Raw genomic sequence first — 22880 nt, 5'->3', positions numbered from 1 at the left:
TCGAATCTGAATGAGATCCTTGCTGGGTAGAGTAATCTTGGTTGTAGGTTTTTCTTTCATCACTTTAAATATGTCCTGCCCTCCCTTCTGGCTTGCAGAGTTTCTGCTGAAAGAACAGCTGTTAACCTTATGGGGATTCCCTTGTATGTTATTTGTTGTTTTTCCCTTGCTGCTTTTAATATTTTTTCTTTGTATTTAATTTTTGATAGTTTGATTAATATGTGTCTTGCATGTTTCTCCTTGGATTTATCCTGTATGGGACTCTGCACTTCCTGGACTTGATTAACTATTTCCTTTCCCATATTAGGGAAGTTTTCAACTATAATCTCTTCAAATATTTTCTCAGTCCCTTTCTTTTTCTCTTCTCCTTCTGGGACCCCTATAATTCGAATGTTGGTGTGTTTAATGTTGTCCCAGAGGTCTCTGAGACTGTCCTCAATTCTTTTCATTCTTTTTTCTTTATTCTGCTCTGCAATAGTTATTTCCACTATTTTATCTTCCAGGTCACTTATCCATTCTTCTGCCTCAGTTATTCTGCTATTGATTCCTTCTAGAGAATTTTTAATTTCATTTATTGTGCTGTTCATCATTGTTTGTTTGCTCTTTAGTTCTTCTAGGTCCTTGTTAAACGTTTCTTGTATTTTCTCCATTCTATTTCCAAGATTTTGGATCATCTTTACTATCATTACTCTGAATCCTTTTTCAGGTAGACTGCCTATTTCCTCTTCATTTGTTAGGTCTGGTGGGTTTTTGCCTTGCTCCTTCATCTGCTGTGTGTTTTTTTGTCTTCTCATTTTGCTTAACTTACTGTGTTTGGGGTCTCCTTTTCGCAGGCTGCAGGTTCATAGTTCCCGTTGTTTTTGGTGTCTGCCCCCAGTGGCTAAGGTTGTTTCAGTGGGTTTTGTAGGCTTCCTGGTGGAGGGGACTAGTGCCTGTGTTCTGGTGGATGAGGCTGGATCTTGTCTTTCTTTTGGGCAGGACCGCATCCGGTGGTGTGTTTTGGGGTGTCTGTGACCTTATTATGATTTTAGGCAGCCTCTCTGCTAATGGGTGGGGTTGTGTTCCTATCTTGCTAGTTGTTTGGCATAGGGTCCAGCAGTGTAGCTTGCTGGTTGTTGAGTGGAGCTGGGTCTTAGTGTTGAGATGGAGATCTCGGGGAGAGCTTTCACCGTTTGATATTATGTGGAGCCGGGAGGTGTCTGGTGGACCAATGTCCTGAACTTGGCTCTCCTACCTCAGAGGCACAGGCCTGACACCTGGCCAGAGCACCAAGACCCTGTCAGCCACATGGCTCAGAAGAAAAGGGAGAAAAAAAGAAAGAAAGAAAAAATAAATAAATAAATAAATGAAATAAGGTTATTAAAATAAAAAATAATTATTAAAAATAAAAAGTAATAAAAAATAGAAAAAAGAAAGAAAGAAAGAAGAGAGCAACGAAACTGAAAAACAAATCCACCAGTGATAACAAGCACTAAAACTATACCAAAAAAAAAAAAAAGGACAGACAGACCCCTAGGACAAATGGTAAAAGCAAAGCTATACAGACAAAATCACACAAAGAAGCATACACATACACACTCACAAAAAGAGAAAAAGGAAAAAAATGTATATATCATTGCTCCCAAAGTCCACCACCTCAATTTTGGGATAATTTGTTGTCTATTCAGGTATTCCACAGATGCAGGGTACATCAAGTTGATTGTGGGGATTTAATCCGCTGCTCCTGAGGCTGCTGGGAGAAATTTCCCTTTCTCTTCTTTGTTCGCACAGCTCCTGGGCTTCAGCTTTGGATTTGGCCCCTCCTCTGCGTGTAGGTCGCCTGAGGGCGTCTGTTCCCCGCCCAGACAAGATGGGGTTAAAGGAGCAGCCGATTCAGGGGCTCTGGCTCATTCAGGCAGGGGGCAGGGACGGGTACGGATGCGGGGCGAGCCTGCGGTGGCAGAGGCCTACGTGACGTTGCAACAGCCTGAGGCGCACCGTGTGTTCTCCTGGGGAAGTTGTCCCTGGATCACGGGACCCTGGCAGTGGCGGGTTGCACAGGCTCCCGGGAGGGGAGGTGTGGATAGAGACCTGTGCTTGCACACAGGCTTCTTGGTAGCGGCAGCAGCAGCCTTAGCATTTCATTCCCGTCTCTGGTGTCTGAGCTGATAGCCACGGCTCGCACCGTTCTCTGGAACTCGTTTAGGCAGTACTCTGAATCCCCTCTCCTCCCGCACCAGGAAACAATGCTCTCTTGCCTCTTCGTCAGCTCCAGACTTTTTCCTGGGCTCCTTCCAGCTAGCTGTGGTGCACCAGCCCCCTTCAGGCTGTGTTCACACAGCCACCCCCAGTCCTCTCCCTGGGATCCGACCTCCGAAGCCCGAGCCTCAGCTCCCAGCCCCCACCCGTCCTGGCAGGTGAGCAGACAAGCCTCTCCGGCTGGTGAGTGCTGGTTGGCACCGTTCCTCTGTGCGGGAATCTCTCCGCTTTGCCCTCCGCACTCCTGTTGCTGTGCTCTCCTCCTCTGAAGCGTCCCCCCTCCCCACCCCCCCCACCCCGTCTCCGCCAGTGAAGGGTCTTCCTAGTGTGTGGAAACTTTTCCTCCTTCACAGCTCCCTCCCCGAGGTGCACGTCCCGTCCCTATTCTTTTGTCTCTGTTTTTTCTTTTTTCTTTTGCCATATCCAGGTATGTGGGGAGTTTCTTGCCTTTTGGGAGGTCTGAGGTCTTCTGCCAGTGTTCAGTAGGTGTTCTGTAGCAGTTGTTCCACGTGTAGATGTATTTCTGTTGTACTTGTGGGGAGGAAGGTGATTTCCACGTCTTACTCTTCCGCCATCTTGAAGGTCTCCTAAACTATGTTCACATTTAAAAAAATTTTTATTGGAGTATAGTTGATTCACAATGTTGTGTTAGTTTCTGCTGTACAGCAAAGTGAATCAGTTATACACATACATATATCCACTCTTTTTTAGTTTCTTTTCCCATATAGGTCATTAAAGGGTATTGAGTAGAATTCCCTGTGCTATACAATAGGTCCTTATTAAGTTATTTTATATATAGTAGCGTCTATATGTCAACCCCAATCTCCCAATTTGTCCCTCAACAATGCTCACATTTTAATCAAAGTTTCTAACACTAAAACAAAATGATATGATCTTTTAAGTTTTTTCTCTTTCATAATAATGTTGAGTTGAATTGTATAATTATATTATGATCACTCTTTTGGCACAGTTTGATTTATCTCAAAAATATTTTTACATCAGTCCTGGAATTTCTCTAAGCCTTCTTAGTCATCATTCATTTGCCTGTACGTGTGAAAAGATCTCTCTTCTTCAATATCTTGTACAAATACCTTTATGAATTATTTTATTGAAGTATAATATATATACAGAAAAGTACAAAATTCTTTTTTTTTAATAAATTTATTTATTTATTTATTTATTTTTGGCTGCCTTGGGTCTTCGTTGCTGCGCGTGGGCTTTCTCTAGTTGCAGTGAGCGGGGGCTACTCTTTGTTGTGGCACATGAGTTTGTCATTGCAGTGGCTTCTCTGGTTGCGGAGCACCGGCTCTAGGTGCGTGGGCTTCAGTAGGTGTTGCACACGAGCTCAGTAGTTGTGGCGCACGGGCTGTGGAGAGCAGCCTCAGTAGTTGTGGCACACAGGCTTAGTTGCTCCACAGCATGTGGGATCATCCCGGACCAGGGCTCGAACCCGTGTCCCCTGCCTTGGCAGGCGGATTCTTAACCAGTGTGCCACCAGGAAAGTCTGAAAAGTACAGAATTCTTAAATACTCAAAATTCTTGATGAATATTTTACTCAGTGAATGTATCCATGTCACCTCCACTTAGATCAAGAAATAAAGCACTACTAGCACCTAAGAAATCCCCACCTTGTACCCTTCCTAGTTTCTCTTCCTGCTTTCTAAATGGAGTTACTCCTCTGGCTTTTAACCCAATAAATTAGTTTTGCCTTTTCTGAGTGTCATATAAATGTTACCATACAACATATACTTCTTGTTTCTGGCTTCTTTCATTTAACATAATGCATGTTGTTGCATCTGTCATTGGTTTGTGTCTTTTTGTTGCCACATAGTATTCCATTGTATGAATATATCTCAATTTATTTTTCCATTTTACTGTTGATGGGCATTTGGATTGTTTCTAGTTTCTGAATATTGCAAATAATGCTGCTGTAAACATTGTAAATGTATTTTGGTGCACACATGTACACATTTTATTGGATACATGTGCAGTGGTGAAATTATATAAAGAAATGCAATGCTAATGGTTTCTCTGAAGATTCTTTTGGATTTTATATATATGCATCATAGTATCTTTGAATAATATGATAGTCTTATCATTTTTTCTTTATTCTAATATTTATGCCTATTTTATGTTTTTTCTTGGCTTGCTGCTCTGGCTTCAGAAAAATAATGAATAACAGAGGTGACAGTGGGCATACTTGCCACGTTCTCAATCTCAGGGAAAAGCTTTCCATATCTCAAATTAAGTATGATGTTTGCAGTAGGTATTTTGTAACTATCCTTTATCAAGTTAATGAAGTTCCCTTCTATACCTAATTTGTTAAGAGGTTGTTGTTTTATCTTTATATCACGAGTAATTGTTGGATTTTTTAAATTGTTGATGCTTTTTCTGCATAAATTGAATTGACCATATAATGGATATCCTTTATTCCATTAATGTCATGAATTACATTGATTGATTTTTTTGTTGTTGTTGTTCATTGATTGATTTTTAAATATCAATATTAAACCAACATTGCATTCTTTTTTTTTTTTGGCTGCATTGGGTCTTCTTTGCTGTGCATGGGCTTTCTCTAGTTGCATCAAGTGGGGGCTACTCTCCATTGCAGTGCATGGTCTTCTCATTGCGGTGGCTTCTCTTGTTGCTGAGCATGGGCTCTAGTTGCGCGGGCTTCAGTAGTTGTGACACGCAGGCTTCAGTAGTTGTGGCATGCAGGCTCAGTAGTTGTGGCACGTGGGCTTAGTTGCTCCGTGACATGTGGGATCCTCCCAGACCAGGGATCAAACCCGTGTCCCCTGCATTGGCAGGCAGATTCTTAACGACTGTGCCACCAGGGAAGTCCAACATTGCATTCTTGGAATAAACTCAACTTGGTTGTGATGTATTATCCTATTGGTTGTGATGTATTATCCTATTATGAATCACTGGATTAAATTTGCTAATACTTTGTTTAGGAATTTTGCATCTGTCATGAAAGAGAACCTGTGATGTTCCTTTCTTGTATCGTCCCCATGAGGTTTTAGCACCAAATTATGTTTGTCTCATTAAATAAGTTGGCCGTGCACTCTACAGCCCGCGAGCCACAGCTACTGAGCCCACGTGCCACAACTATTGAAGCCCGCACACCCTAGAGCCCACGTGCTGCAACTACTGAGCCCACACGCTGCAACTACTGAAGCCCACGCACTCTAGGGCTCACATGCCACAACTACTGAGCCTGTGTGTTGCAACTACTGAAGCCCATGCGCCTAGAGCCTGTGCTTCACAACAAGAGAAGCCACCGCAATAAGAAGCCTGCACACCACAACAAAGAGTAGCCCCCACTCGCCGCAACTAGAGAAAGCCCACATGCAGCAATGAAGACCCAACTCAGCCAAAAAAAAAAAAAAAAAAAAAGTTGGCAAGTGTCCCTTTTTAGTCTATTCTCTTGAAGATTTAATTAAGATTGGTGTTATTTCTTCTTTAATTGTTTAGTAGAATTCACCAGCAAAGTCATCAGGTCTAGATGGGGTTTTGTATATGTCAGAGGGAGGTTTTAAATTAGAGCTTAAATATTTAAATAAATATAGAACTATTCATACTTTCTACTTCTTTTTGCATCGATTTTAGTAAGCTATGTTTTCTAGGAATTTGCCAATTCATTAAAATTTCAAACGAATTAATGTAACAGTGTTTGTAATATCTTATTATCTTTTTCATGTCTGTAGGGCATATAGTGATATCTCTTTTATATTTCTTATCATAGAGATTCATGCCTTCTTTTTTACTTTTTTCTTGACCAACCTCATCAGTGGTAAATCAATTTTATTAGTCCAGTGATACTCAGGATCCTTTACACTCTTAAAAATTATTGAGGACCTTAAGGAAGTTTTGCATTATCTATACGTATCAATATTTATCATATTAGAAATTTAAATTGTGACAATTTAAAGATATTTATTTATTAGTTCATTAAAAACCCATTACATTTTAACAAGTAACATCATTTTATAAAAAGATCTGTTTAAATGAAAATAGCAATATTTTTTAAAACAAAAATTGATTGACAAGAATGACATTGTTTCAGATTTCAAATTTCTTTTAATATCAGATTTAATAGAAGACAGCTGGATTCTCTTATCTACTTTTACTTTCAATCTGTTGCAATACTATGTGTCATGTAACCACTGGAAAACTTTACTATATACTTGTGAGATAATGAGGATGAAAAAGGAAAATAATATATGATGATGATGAGGAGGAGGAGTGGGAGAGCAAAGAGGTAAATAGTTTTGACCTTTTTGACCTGTGGACCCCTTGGACTCAGGGACATCCAATAGTCCTGAGACTACATTTCTAGAACCTCTGTATTAGTCTTCATAAAGAACCAACTTTAGTTTTGATTCTCACCATTATAACTTTGTTTCCTGTTCCATTATAACTTAAGTTCTGCTTTCTATTGTTTCCTTCCTTCTATGAGGTTGAACAAAGTGAAATTGCTGTTTGTAAAGGTAAAAAATTGTTGAATACAGATAATTTCATATGACTCACTCTAACACTTCCTTTAGGTTTAAGTTGGTATTATTTTCCTAACTTCTTAAAATGATTTTCAGACTTTTTTCTTTTCTAATATATACATTTACGGCTACAAATATGACTCTGAGCACAACTTAAGTTGCACCTTAGTTTTAATATGTTGTGTTTTCATAATATGAAACAAAATATTCCTTTTAGTTCAAAATAGTTTCCAACATTTAATGTGGTTTCTTCTTAGATCCATAGGTTATTCTGAAGTGTATTACTTAATTTCCAAATACTTAGCAATTTTCTAATTATTTTTTATTATTGATTTCCTAGCTTAATTCCACTGTAATCAGAGAACATGCTCTACATAGTGTCAATCATTTGCATGTTTTTAGACTCTATGGCCCAAAATATGATCAGTTATAGTCACCATTCCATGTGCACTAAAAAAAAACTAATTATATTTTTGAATCTGTCAAATATTTTAGCGGACACTTTATCTCCATATAAATTTTACAGCACAATATCATTGCCCTGCTCTTGCAGTCAACAGGGTAGATTCATTCCTCAGAAGTTTCATCATTTTGAGCTTTCTTTTCTCAGTAAGATTGCTCTATTATTACCATTTCTACTGTCTCTCCCATATAATGCTAGATGCCCCTGTGTATTCTAATCCCTTACAGAACTAGTTACCCGTAAGTAACATATTTTACTTTTTCCCCACCAACTTTGAGATATGACTTATAACAAAGACTACACTAATAGCCATTTCATGAAAAATTCATGAAAATTATTAAAGAAATATTTCATAGAATCAGAAACTCACAGTGGTTAGCAAAACCATTCTTCCAAGAACTCTTCTGATGCTGAAAAACCTCTGCAGCTTTTCTGTTAGTAAGTAGTAGGGACATGGCAAATGCTGTCCCACCAAACAGTTATCCAGCCTATAGGACTGCAGCAGTCTCCTTTCCCAGAAAGACCATTGTTTCTGAGGACATCACTGACTGTTAGAAAGCACCTTTTTGGGCTGCAATGATATCTGACTCTCTAAAGTTTCTGTCTGTTGGATTAGAAACAGTCTAATTCCTCACCTACATGGTAGCCCTTCAAGTCCATGTATCCTTGAAAGTTTTTCTGTAAAGCTCAGCATCACTAGTTCCTTCAGTCATTCCTTGTGTTATTCAACGTGGCTTATTTCCCTTTGGGAGCATTAAACGGGCAGAACCCCACTAAGAGAGATGCCAGGGCTCACTGTTTACCAACCTCGCTGCACATTAAAATCACCTGAGAAATTTCTCAGAAAATAATGATACCCATATCCCATGCCCAGAGATTTTGATTCAGTTGGTCTGGAGTAGCCAGGCATCAGTATTTTTTAAACACCCAAGTGATTGAAGACTTGATATTTTAAAGATGTCATTTCTCTCTAAATTGATCTATACATTCAAATGCAACCTCAGTCAAAATCTTAGCAGACATTTTTTTTTTTTTTTTTTTTTAGAAATTGACAAGTTGATTCCAAAATTCGTATGGAAATGCAGAGAATCTAGAATGGCTAAAACAATTTTGAAAAAAAAAAGAACAAAGTTGGAGGACTTACACTACATGACTTAAAGACTTAAAGATATTGGTGTCAAAATAGCCAAGTAGTTCAATGGAATAGAATAGAGAATTCAGAAATAGGTCTACACATATATGGTCCATAGATTTTGAACAAAGCAATTCAGTGAAGAAAGTACAGTGTTTTTTTGGGTTTTTTTAAACAAATTGTGTTGGAACAATGGGATATTTATATGCAAAAACAAATGAACTTCACATCTCTTATCATATAAAAACATTAACTCAAAATGGATCATGGACCAAAATACAAAACCTAAAACTGTGAAACTTTTATAAGTAAAAACAGAAAAAAATCTTGGTGACTTTGGTTAGGCAAAGATTCCTTAGATGTCACAACCAAAAGGATTATCCATTTTAAAATTTTGATAAATTATACTTCATCAAATTAAGAACTACTCTTCAAAAGACACTGTGAAGAGAATGAAAAGACAAGCCACAGACCGGGAGAAAATATTTGCAAATCACATATCAGATAAAGGCCTTGTATACAGAATACATAAAGAACTCTTAAAACTCAATAAGAACACACTTACAAAAATATGGACAAAAGATATGAACAGACATTTCACCAAAGAAGATATTCAGATGGGAAATAAGCACATGAAAAGCTTCTCAAAATCATTAATCATTAGGGAAATGCAAATTAAAACCACAGCGATATGCCTATATGTCCACTAGAATGTTTAAAATACAAAAGGCTAACCATGCCAAAAGCCAGAGAAGATATAGAAAAACTGGGACTCTCATACAGTGCTGGTGGGAATGCAAAATGGTACAGCCATTTTGGAAAACAGTTTGGCAGCTTCTTAAAAAGTTAAGCCATATGCCTACCTAGGAATTTACACTCAAATCCTGGGAATTAACCCAAGATAAATGAAAACATACATCCACACAAAGGCTTGAACATAACTGTTTATAGCAGCTTCATTTGTAGTAACTAAAAATTAGAAACAACCCAAATGTCCATCAACAGGCAAATGGATAAATATATTACATGTATGTACAATGCAAAAATACTCAGCAATAAAAAGAATGAACTACCGATACAAACAGCATGAATGAATTTCAAAATAATTATGTTGAGTGAAAAAATCCAGACAGAAAGAATATATACTTTATCATCCCATTTATATAAAATTCTGGAGAACCCAAACTAATCTATAGTGATAGGAAACAGATTACTTGTTGCCTGGGGATGGGGTAGAGATGGGACAGAGGATAGTATTACAAAGACATGCAAGGAAACTTTGGGGGGGTGATCCATATGCTCATTATCTTGATTGTGGTGATGGTTTCACAGGTGTATTCATATGTTAAAACTTATATGGACACTTTAAACATATGCAGTTTATTGTATGCCAATTATACCTCACTAAAGCTCTTGTTTTTCTTTAACATTCCTACCTTGGAATGCAGAAGTACCACAGAGTAAGAAACAACTCTATATGATCTCACTATCAAAAAGTTAATATTTGGGCATATTTACTTCCAGCCTAATTTCTTTATAAGTATACTTTAAAAAACATACCCAAAATAAAACTGTATATGCATTTTAAAAAATTTCCAAGATGTGCAGGCAGGGATGAGAATCACTGCTTTAGCTGCTGGTTTCTCACATCTCTAAGAGCAGAGAATGCTAATCTTTTGGGTTAGCTGGGAACTGCTTTGGCAGAACTGTCTGCCCTGTGCTGAGCCTCCACTCATTCATTACAAAGGTATTTACTGACTCCCTGCCACACAGTATGCACTGTGCCAAGTGCTGGGATACTGCTTCAAACAAGAAGGACAACTTTCCTGGCCTCTTAGAGCAAAGGGTGGCTGGAGGTTCTGTCCCCATTCATAGTAGTTCTACCCAAATATCTGATGGGAAACCTGGCCCTGATATAACTGAAAGATTTATGACTCTTCAGGCTGCTCATTCCTGGTGAAGGAGTGATGCTAGGAGAAGCACAAACATGGCCACACCCTTCCTACCAGAGAGGAGTTAATGTTGTGAGGGGTTTCTCATGCAGATTTATGAACACATCTGCCCCCAGTTTGAGCCAGAAATGTTAACCAGGAAGGACACTGGTCCTGCCAGCACCACATGCCTTAGTTTTGGCTCCTGGTATGAGACTTGATCTGGATTCTGGAATAATCCTGGACTTTCTTGGAAGAGATTGAATCCACATCTTTGGAACAATGTCACATAGACGCCTGAGGCATGTGACAGGCCAAATTAATGACCTAGTGCATTTTGCTGGAGGAGAAACGGGACACCTGACAAACCCTTTTACCAAGCCCTTCAAGGCCCTAGTTCAGGTCACACCCCGCAGCCTTACAACAGGGAAGGACTCTCTCTGCCCTGCCTGGGTCCGGGTGTGTTTGGTAGCAGAACATTCTCCTTCATAAACTGCGTCCTGCGGCTTCTCCCTCCAGCCCCTGTACTTGGCCCCGCTGGCCTCAAACTCAAACTCCTCCCACCTCAAAAAACGTTTACACACCCTTCCCAACTCCTTATCCTTCAGGTTTCAGCTGAAACCGCTGTTTCCTCAGAAAAGCCTTCCCTATCCTTCCCAACCATGGTAGTTTCCCTGTTCAATATTTGGGATTTATGTAGTCCTATTTTAAATATCTACCTCCAGACTATAAAATTCTTGTGGAAAGGGACTATATCTGTCTTATTTACCATTATATCATCCTTGTCTAACAAACGCCCGACACTTAGTTCTTCCCAAACGTATTTGTTGAATGGATGAGATGCCTTAGTCTAGTTCAGGACTCCTCCTTTTTAGCTAAGCAGCTCTTTCGATTTTCCATTTTTTACTTACCATGTCCCGCACCCTACCCCACCCCAACTTGAGCCCCAAGAGAAATCTGGGCTAGGAGAGGAATCTTGACAAATGTAGTGCTGGAATCAGAGAAACCATGCCCTTCTGGTGACTCAACCTTTGTTTCTGGCCCAAACTTTTCCTCCAGGCTCTTCCTTTAGGACAGAGTTTCTCTCTGAGAGGCCTCTTGGTCCTTCCCCTAAATACATGAGTCCCTTCCCCAGCACACATTCTCCATCAATGGAGTCAAAGTTGTAAGGAGGCCATTTCTGGAGGCTGTTAGTGTAGTGTTTGTGGCTTTCTTCACTTTCCAACCCATTTATAAACTTTGAATCCACACTCTTCTTTTTAACCACTTACTAAATCTCCTGATTGCCTGGTTGTTGATAATTCAAAATCACTTAAGTCTGAAAACCTTAAATATCCTTCAAAACTCAGTTGACACTTTGGTCTTGTAGGATCACCCAGGTAGCTTTGTCAGAGGCTGTAAAGTCTGTGCAGAGATATTACTGCTGCCCCTCTGGAGGGCAGACCACACCCACGTGTTCAGAGTCAGAGGTCAGGGAGGTGTCACCCTTGGAATCACAGACTGGCCCCTGGCTGGCCCTGTAAACCCTATTATTAAATAACAATTTTTATACTTTTGGGAGGAAAATAATTTTCGTGTTATTCCTCTATAACAGAGCTGATAGGATTAATGCTTATAACCTGGAGCCAAAGATTACATAATTCTCAGGGTGACTGCTTAATATGTATGGGGTTTCCTTTTGGGATGACGAAAATGGTTTGGAACTCGGTACAGGTTTATGTTATATGAATTTTACCTCAATAAAAAAATAACAAGAATTCTCAGGAACATAGAATTTCTCGCACAAGGAAAGTCTAGGAATTTCAGTCGGTCATCACTGAGGTCACAGAATTCCCTGGAGATGTGGCCATCTGGGCCCCCTTCCCCCCACCACATCTTCCCCTGTAGTATTTGAAGCCAGCTGGATTTAATCTACTACAAAGATTCCATTTTAAAAAACAACTTCTAGCAGCAAATTGTTGGCACAGAGGAATAGCCATAATGGAAGCAAACAAAAATAACTCCTGACTGATCTCTGAATATATCCTTTATAAGAATGTTTTCTATGTAACTTCATTAATCCAAATACATTTTTGGTGTCACACTTCAGAATATATGAGATGGATTTTGGTTTCATGAAGTTTTAGTCACACTAAATTAACAATATGTGCATTTTGGATGGATTTCAAGAGCTATACTATTCTCACTACAAATGAATCCACTTAGTCAACAAATAATTTTTTTATTGGCTATAATCTGAAAAGGGTAATTAATGCATTCTTTCTCACCATTCTCAGTGTGCAAATAATCATTTTCATGTCAAATCTTCAGATTGTCTGCTTTTAATTCATTTATCCTGCTCACATAAGTGGGCTGAGGGCCACAGGAAAACCCCTACAGTAAAAAAAGCATCCATCCTCCTCTGCAACCTCCTTACTCCCCTCAGTCTGTCTCTGAAGATTCTGAGGTCCACACCAGCCTCTATTCTCTACCCGCGCACTTGGACTTAGTGGTTTAGTTTTGGGCTGATTGCCCTGATTTGGTTCATAATGCTCCCATTTGAGGCAACTTGCATCTCAAGCCTGCCCTGAACCTTGTCCAGAAAGAGGTGGTGATCTTGCAATGGTCCTGAAGAACCAAGTTAAGACTTTTACTAATATCCCTATTTATTTGATGCATGTGTTTTTTTAAAAAGGTTATTATTGCCCAGGAATTAGCAACTAGGGCCCAGTCCAAAACAAAGTGAGTCTATACCATACATTGTAAGACAGCTATCAACAATGGGGACAACACACCTTTTCCAAGATTCCTAAAACAGACCAAAACCAACTCATTTATCCTGGATCGTTACCTCACCCACCCATCCCACACTTGGACTATGTATTAAAAAGAGACTAGAAGGAGGAAGAATATCAGGCTTGTGGGTCATCTTCCCTTGGGGAAGAAGGAGAGTCTTCCCTTCCCACCCCAAGACAAGAGGGCAGAGGAGGAGCAGGAAAGCCCAGTAAGAAGCCTAGTAATAAGAGGCTGTGAGATGTAGCACTGAGGGGCCAGGTGGCAGCTGTGGAAGCAGTAGAGCTGGGGTGGCACCTCCCACTTCAAGGATTCCTACAGTGGGCAGGACTTGCCTCTGAAGAACTCACACATGCACCCTACAAGGAGGGCAGAATTGGACTGTCACACAGAAGGCATCTTCAGAACCACAGTGTTAACCAGAGAGAAGCAACAACCCACTGAGAGAGGAAGAGATCCTTGTCCCAGTCACTTGCCTGTCCTGCCCAACACTGCGAAGTTCAACTTTGGAAGAGAGAAGGAGGAGACATCTCAGAACCAGGCTCTCTAATAATCAGGGCCCCAGCTCAGTGCTGCCCTGGGAGAAGGGGAAATGAGATTTCAATTGACAATGAGATTAAAGTCTTTAAATAGACAGAGTTTTAATGATCAAAATGGGTAGCTGTGGAATCTGACAGCTAGGAATCTAACTTCCCTAGAACTTCTATAAGTTGTTAGGAGTAGGAAGGGGAGATTCCATAGAGCTCTGTTGAAAGTAAGGATTGGAAAAAAATAAATCCTTTTCACGTCTAAATCTTCTAAGTTGAGACATAATCAAGCCCTCCTGGAACAGAGTTGTATTAGTTGATATGTAATAATGGATATTAGCTTCAACTCTGGCTGGCACATCAAGCTCTCAAGCAGGACCACCTTCATGGGTGCAGCCTCCCAGGGGCTCCATGCTCAGGGTTTAATGTTCTGTGGTCACCATCTTGAAGTTCTTCGTACTTTCATCTTCAAATTTGTGTTTTGTAAATGCAGTCTGATGGGGCAGTGAAACATGTGCCTGGGGATTGGAGCCTCAGCTCGTGCACAGTCCCACCTCCCACCACCTCTCTGGATGGGTTCTCCACTGCCCACTGCCCTGTTCTCTGATTCCCAGAGACCCACCCAGCCTCCCCCCTCACTGCTTCAACCCAGTAGTGGCTGTTGCCCTTTCCCCCCTGTGGGAACCTGGGTGTGGGCATAGGGAGGTTAGGGTCAGGTGGGCATGGGAAGTGCCATCCCTACCCTGGGCTGATAGCACCACAGCATGTTGATCAGGGACTTGGCAGAATGAGCCTCTAGCCCACCCATGATCCAAGAATCTAGTGCATGTGGGTTAGGGCAGTAGGCTGGTGGGAAGGGGAGACTTCCTCACCCCTGACCAGGAAGCAGTACATTGGTCTAGTGGCTAGTGGCGGGGATTGGACCCAGCAGTTGGTAGGTCACATGGGGCCACCTCTCCACTGCTTGAGAGGTTCTACATTCACTGCAAGAGGATCCCCATGCCTGAGGGAGCACTACATTCAATAGCAAATTTAGGGACTTCCCTGGTGGTCCAGTGGTTAAGACTCTGTGCCTCCAATGCAGGGAGCCAGGGTTCAATCCCTGGTTGGGGAACTAAGATCCCACATGCCACGGAGCGTGGCCAAAAAGTAAAAAAAAAAAAAAAAAAAAAAAAAGAACCTCATTAAATAGCAAATTTAAAACTCTGTGACATGTTGAGAGAGAGAAAGTGGAAGAAAGGAAAAAGATTTATATTTTAGTCCCTTTAACAAAACACATTTCCTGCTTTTTGAACAAAGAGCCCTACATTTTCATTTTGTCCCAGGCCCTGCAATTTTGTAGCCGGTCCTGCTCTCATGTCTCCTTTCCCCAGGGAAGGATTAATTTCCTATTTCTGTGTATCCTGCACCTGACCCACAACACCTGAAGATTTGACAATGCTTTCTAGCCAGCTTGCTACCTCCGTACAGAAGCAGATATAAGTTCAGAGGCCTGAAGCTTATATGATATAGGGGGCACTCCTTTAAAAAATTATAAATACAGAATTACTACATCCCTTCCTAGGACCTTGGAGGAGGCCTGTGCAAGGGAGGAGTCCTGAAACACACGCTTCATTAGCTTTATGATCACTCCACCCTGCATTCATAGCATGCCCTCTGCCCACTCATGGTTCTGCTTTAAGACTCTAGAGGTTTCTTGAAAATTACAGAAACTCTTTTGCTTACCCTCAAACCCACAAACCACAAGCTAAGCAGTCATATTTTTTTTGACAGGGGAAAGAGTGAACTTTTGTTGAGGCCCCATGACTGCAGTATTTTTCTTCCACTCTGCTTTTCTGACACACAGGGGTCACTGTGGCCTCCTTGGGAGGCCTTTTGTGCTGAACTATTCCTAGACTCCTTTCTTTATGGAAACTCTTGTCAATTAAATGATGCTGGGCTGCTGAGTTCTGCTAATATTTATATTCTACAAGGAAGAAAAAAACTCCTCTTCCTTCAAGTATTGCAGTCTCTCCTTAATCGATTTTATCCCTATTTGAGAAGCTACATGGTTGTACAAAAACTGAAAGCACAAATAAATGTAATAATCCCTTTCAAAAATAATAGAGATTACAAAAAATTGTATGGAAATATAATACAACAATATACTTTACACACACACACATATCTAAAATAACTGAAATAAGAACATCCTGGGACTTCCCTGGTGGCTCAGTGGTTAAGAATCCACCTGCCAATGCAGGGGACACAGATTCGAGCCCTGGTCCGGGAAGATCCCACATACCACAGAACAGCTAAGCCCGTGCGCCACAACTACTGAGCCTGTGCTCTAGAGCCCGCGAGCCACAACTGCTGAAGCCTGCGCACATAGAGCCCGTGCTCTGCAACAAGAGAAGCCACTGCAACGAGAAGCCAGAGCACTGCAACGGAGAGTAGCCCCTGCTCACCACAACTGGAGAAAGCCCACGTGCAGTAATGAAGACCCAACGCAGCCAAAAATGAAGGAATTAATTAATTAATTAAAGAAAAAAAAAGAACATCCTTTATCTTTATAAAATTCTGTTGGAGACTCACTCCCTCCCCAACACCAGTTGTTTGTTCCTATCGACTTTTCCTAGAAAGGTAAAATACAATAAAAACTGCAGCTGCTATCTTGGGATAACTCAAGGGAGAACAAAATTTTGCTGCATCGTGGGAAAATGTTATCCATGTTAGTCATCTAACCTGACAAAATTCACCAGATAATTGCCTTTCATTTCACATTACATGGCACAGATTGTTGCCTAACTCTATAATGAAATGGCCGAGCATAGATGGTTGGAGATTAGTTTGTTGGTTCTATCAATGACAGAATTTTCTGACAAACAGTTTCACCTACTATTGGGAAATACAATTTATTAGGTTAGTTTAAAAAAGAAAACTTTATCTCAGCTTGGTTGAAATTGACCTTACTTGCGAAGTTCCTTTGTGAAGGAAGTGGTCTCAATGAATTAAGGAATTTTGTGCTGCCTTTTATTATAGTAACAAACAACCCCCTTATCACAGAGCCTTGATCACAACAAATATTTATTTCTTGCTCACTCTACCTGCAGAATCCAGGTCAACAAGAGGGTCTGTTCCTCATGGTGACTTAGGGACCAAATCTCAACATGTGCTTCTGTGATCACTACAGTAAGAGAGAAGAGAAACATGTGAATAATGCACTGGCTCTCAAAGGGTTTTCCTGTGATACATATCCTTTATACTCACATTGCACTAGCCAATGTAAATTACCTGTCTGTATCTAGTGTCAAAAGGCAGGGAAATACAATCCTATCATATCTCTGGAAGAAGAACTGGAATATATAGAACAGCCCTAATGCTTAATCCCCTTTTGGTCACCAAATATTTAACTCACTCTATTTCTGACATGCAAAATATACTCATCCACTCCCTAAGGAAGAAAGCCTCAAAATCCCATGCAATCTGAGACCTCTGGGTAAGATGTGGCAGTTTCAAATCATGATGCTGCTTCTACCTGTACCTGTGAAATTAAAAAAAAAACAAAAAAACAACAAAAAAACCCCCAAATACCTATGTCCTCCCATCCAGTATATAATGGTAGTACAGGAACAAGATAATTGTAATAAATACTCTCCTTGGGGAAAATGGCAAATACACAGCAAATAGGGGTCTGTAGGAATTCTGAAATCCTGCTGGGGAGAACTTTCGAGGGCCCCCTACCTGTGGTTACTTGATTAAGGAATGTTATCTGATTAAGCCTTGATTTTGAGAAGCTCCTTTTGCTCACTGTTCTTTGTGGTACCTGGCTATGCCTTCTGGAAGATTCTTCCTTTTTCATTTTCCTCTTTGGCTGAATCTGAAACAGACATTGAGGAATATGCCTCTTTCAGGACTGAGCAGCGTTCTCAGCCCAGTTTCTGATGGTGGACAATGAGAAGCCCAAGGGTTGTTTTAAATCTCAAAAAGTTACAGTCTCTTTTGGTCTAGGTGGGTGGCTCAAATACAGCTCTCTTAAAAATTTAGTAGAGTTTTTAATCTGTTTGATTCTTGTCTGCTCCACTTGCCAGTGACCATGCTATAGTTCTTTTTGAGATATGGTTCTACGATGCTTTTTATGCTTCCTTGTTGCCATCTCTCTCTCTCTCTTAATTGTAAATGTGTGTACTTTGAGCTTACTAGACTTTTCTGAGAGAATCACACTTCATCTCTTTTCCCTGAGCCATTTTGACCAATTGAAAAGATTTGCTGTGTGCCTCTCATTTAATCGGGCCTTTTACTCTGAGACACCTTATCAAATTCAGAGGTTTGGTTATCTTCTGAGAGTATGAAAACACAGGCCAGAAATTCCTGAACAGGAGCAAGGAGTTAAGTCTTTAGGCCAGTGATTCTCAAAATGTGGTTTCTAACCAGCAAGGTCAACACCCTGGGAACCTAACAAAAAACAGAACCTGACAAAAACAGAAACTCTGGGTGTTAAACCCAGCAAATGGTGGAGACTTCATCAGCCTGGATACCCTGAGTTAAGACATGGAGCTGATTCCCCCAGGCAACCTACAATGTAGCATGAGTGTTGTTTTAAGGCACTGAAATATATATGTTTGTTGCCATAGCATAATCTACACTGATACAGTATAGGTATTGATGCAGAAATTGGTACCTGGAGTGAGGTGCTGTCATAATAAAAAAAAATCTGAAGTTAGTATATATAACAAAAATAAATCTAAAATTGGTAATATATAATTTTTATATAATGTATATAATTTCTTTCTATATATATAAAATTTGGAACTAATCTTTTCCTCTATGTGCTGAACTAGGCACAAAACAGTCCACACGATACTACCCCCAACTCTTACCACACATATGTATCCAGTTAGGTCTCATACCCATCCTGCTGTAACTAACTGATGTATAGGCCCCCTGCAAGAGACTTTGGGGTGAGCATAGTAGTGATAAGTACACTAGAGAATGTTCTTGAATATATCGTCTTAGGCACATCACTTGACTTCTCTGTCTGAATTTTCTTTTCTGAAATTCTATTACAGACCAAACCTTTATGTACTGCATAAGTGTTTGCTAAGTGCCCTCACATTGTTTTCCTTCCTTTAATCCACAGAAACCTTAGAGAGGACACTGTTAGTATTCCTGTTTTAGATGAGGAAACCAGAACTCAAAGAGATTAAATGACTTGCCTAATGTTTCCCAGCTAATGACCGAGTCAGGGTTCCCAATTTTATTCCCACCGTGGCTGCTCCTTGTTTCAGGGTAAAAATTTTTAAGTTCTAGAGAAAATGTATAATGTATATTTGTATCATTTTTTATCATAAGCCAAATTGTCACAGAGTGATGGTAATCCACGACAAGAATTTTGTCATCTGATTTACATAATTCTCCATTATTAAAGGACTAACAGACCCTGAAACGAGGCTGTGTTCTCCTTAAATTGTTGCAGTAATAAGGCAGCATGCAACAATTCAGAGAATATAGAATTTTTACAAGTGCTTCTTCTATCATTCCAACCAAATAGAGTCACATAAACTTACTTTAAAAAGAATTTCTCCTATCCTCAGGAGAAATATGAGCAAAACTAGTTTTGAGCTGTTAAATGTTTAGGACAAATCAATAACATTCTGAATTCCAATTCTTTGATGCAGAATATGACTCACAGCCAAATTAGGAAGAAAAATTTCCCCCACTTGAGGTTCATGTTACAACTAAGAGATTATCTCTTCCTCATTAAGTGAACATAATTGAAAATATCTTTCAGTTGAATACTTATGTCTTTTATCTGAGGTTTTACTGTTTTCAGAGGAAATGGAATGAGAATTACCTGGTCTGTGACCTAAGTCAGTGCATAGGAAACATTTTTCCAAGGGAGATTCTCAAAGAAGGGTTGGGCTGTTTTGCTCTTAAGTTCCTAGTTTTCTAGATAGTGAGCGTGTAGACAAATCACATTTTCTCTGTTGTGTATGTCTTGGGTTTCACTAATGGACCTTAGTGTTTTTTGCACTGTTTTTTAAATGTCAGTTACTTAAAATAAATTGAAAACATTTGTTAAAGCCAAGACTAGGATGTTGGCTTTTCAAACAACCTATTGGAATTTCAAAGCTTTTGCCTGTGAGATGCTGTTGGCAAGAACAATTTCATGAAATCAGAAAGAAAATTTTAAACATTATGTTGGCATGGATACACATAGTTGGAAATTTGCTCACTAAGATCAACTTTTGTTGTTTTTATTTTAGTTACTCATCTCTTGAATATTTTCTCTTCCTGATTCATTTTCCCAATTGTAGCAGAGTCTGCCAGATGTGCATCTAAATACTGCCCCGCCCCCTTCTCCCACTATAATAAAATACACATGGCTGGCCAGCTATTTTGCATGTCCTTTCTTTTCTTGCCATTAGATGTGGTCATGTGATAAATTTACTTAAATGGAATTTGAGTAGTCTTGGCTTGTAAATACCTTCCACAGTGCTTCTCCAGGATGGTGGCCCACCTCCGAGATGGCTCTCAATGATTCTTGACTCCTGGTATTTATGTCCCTATGTAATCCTCTCCTCCACTGAATATGGCTTACCTATATATTGCAGAAATGACAGAATGTGATATCCAGGTCTAGGTCATAAAAGATATTGTGACTTTCATCTGGCCCTTTTAGATCACTTTCTCTGAGGGAAGCCAGCTGCCACAGGCTGGCAGGACAGCTGAGGACATTCAAACAGCCCTATAGAGAGAGGCCTGTGTGACAAGGAACTGAGGCCACCTGCCCACAACCAGCATTAACTGAGCCACATTGAAAGCCCTAGTTGACTGTAGCTGATATCTGACTGTTAACTTATGAAAGACCTTGAGTCAGAACCATTACAACAGATATCTAACTGTAAACTTATGAAAGACCTTGAGTCAGAATCATTCACCTAAGCCACTTCCAAATTTCTGACCTGCAGAAACTATGAGATAGGAAATATTAAAGTGTTGATTTAAGCTGCTGAGTTTGTTATGCAGCAGTAGATGTCTGATACATCAAGTCAACTGGATGGCAATGCTCATGACAATCTTAGAAGTCACAAGAAGGGTTCAGAGCTGTAATCAGCTCAGGCTCCTGGATGACCTTATAGGGGAGAGCCTTCTCCTCTAGTTTCTCAACTCCCTACATCAACCTGGACTATTGAGAGAGAAAGAAACTTCTTTAGAGCCATTACATTTTGTGGTCTAAATTTTACAATAGTTCAGCCTGTCCTAACTAATACACCAACTTTGTATTCTATTTCTTTCTTACTTTAACCCTGATGTATATATGAGGATATTATTCCTCTGAGCAAGGACTACTATTGGAATAGTTCTTTAAACACTATCAAAAACATTGTGTAAAAGGCATGTGATTAAATATTCAAAGCACATTTTCCACCTGCAAATTCTATTTTATTTGACTAGCACAGTTGCAGGTGATACTGTAGTACCCCCCGGCTCCTGTGAGAGGTGGCTTGTAATAGTTTACAGCTAACCCTCTTCTCCAGACAATTTCCATCAACCAATGGGAACCAACTCATTCAGGAAATTATGCCCTCTCCATAGATGATCCATACCAATGATCAAATAAGATGATGGTGTAAAAGTCCAGCCCTGTTGCCACAAAGGATGACAGGTCTGTGGTGCTGTTTATATCCAGAGCCCTCCCCTATGTAAATTTGGCCAAGGCTATACTTTACCTAATACCAGATCCTTGCTTGGCAGCTCTTTTGCTTCCCTATCATGCTCCTTTCCCCCCTTTACAAGTTTTTCCTAAAGAGTGTTCCCTCAATAAACCATATGCACCCAAATCCCTATCTTAGATTCTGCTTCTGGGGAGTTTGATCTAAGACTACCTACTTCCATGAAACTGAACAGGAGAGGTGAGATCGTCTCAGTTATTTACGTTACTGATATATTGGATTTAGTGAAGAAAATGTATTCTCAGTCTGTAAAAAGTTAGTAAACAGAAACCTCAATTAAATAGAGTCAGAAGACCAGAAGGGGGAGCTCTCATGCCCTGCGACAATAGCAGAGCCCAACAGGAAGAAGAAAGACTCCTCTTCTTTCCTGGCAAAGACTCAGCCAATGAAAAGCCCTCTGTTTACTATAGCCCTTCCAACTTCTTTTCCCCGCTATAAAAGAGTTCTCCTCTTGCCATGCAGAACTTGCACATAGCTCGCCATGGTTGCAGACCCTGAATTACAATTCTCTGCTCATCCCCAATAAACCTATCTTTGCTGGAGAAATGTCTTGGCAGTCTGTTTGTCTTAGGTCACAAGACAACAAGTTCAAAACCTTGGGAAAGACTTAAAAACAGAAAAACAAGAGAGAAAAATTAAGAAAGCCAAAAGCTGATAATGGTGATAATCTGGAGGTATCAACAAAATTCATAAATTCTAAAATTGATCAAGAAAAAGATGCAACATAAGTCTCCAATATCAGAAATAAAAGAGAAGTTATCACTGTAAATCCTACAGACATTAAAAGGATAATAAGATAATATTACAAAAATCTGTACCAAAAAATCTGACAACTTAAAGTGGGTAAATTTCTTGAAAAATGCAATTTACCAAAGTCAACACAGATTAAGTGGAAAATACTAAGAGACCTGTATCTATTAAAGAAATTAAATATATTGTCAAAAACTTGCCATAACAGAGAACTCTAGATCCAGATGGTTTCACTGGTGGATTCTATCAAGCAATCATTGAAGACATAACACTAACCTTACAAAAATTCTTATAGGAAATAGAGAAGAAGGGAATAACTTCCTACTTGCTTGTGAGACCATCATAACCCTGATCTTAAAACCTGACAAGACATTACAAGAAAAGAAAGTTATCTACCAACACCTTTCATGAACACAGAGTCAGAATACTTGAAAAATTGGTTATTGACTCCAACAATATATAACAGGAATAATATACCATGACCATCCAAGAAGGGTCTAGCCCAAGAATGCAAGGTTGGTTTAAGACTCAAAAGTCAATCACTGGGACTTCCCTGGTGGCGCAGTGGTTGCGAGTCTGCCTGCCGGTGCAGAGGACACGGGTTTGAGCCCTGGTCTGGGGGGATCCCACATGCCGCGGAGCAACTGGGCCCGTGAGCCACAATTGCTGAGCCTGCGCGTCTGGAGCCTGTGCTCCGCAACAGGAGAGGCCGCGATAGTGAGAGGCCCGCGCACCGCGATGAGGAGTGGACCCCGCTTGCCGCAGCTAGAGAAAGCCCTCGCGCAGAGGCGAAGACCCAGCACAGCCAAAAATAAAATAAAAAAAAAAAAAAAAAAAAAAAAAAAAAAAAAAA

This window comes from Eubalaena glacialis, chromosome 14 (genome assembly GCF_028564815.1).
Source record: "Eubalaena glacialis isolate mEubGla1 chromosome 14, mEubGla1.1.hap2.+ XY, whole genome shotgun sequence".
Taxonomy (NCBI): domain Eukaryota; kingdom Metazoa; phylum Chordata; class Mammalia; order Artiodactyla; family Balaenidae; genus Eubalaena; species Eubalaena glacialis.
This window is presented reverse-complemented; position numbering follows the sequence as displayed.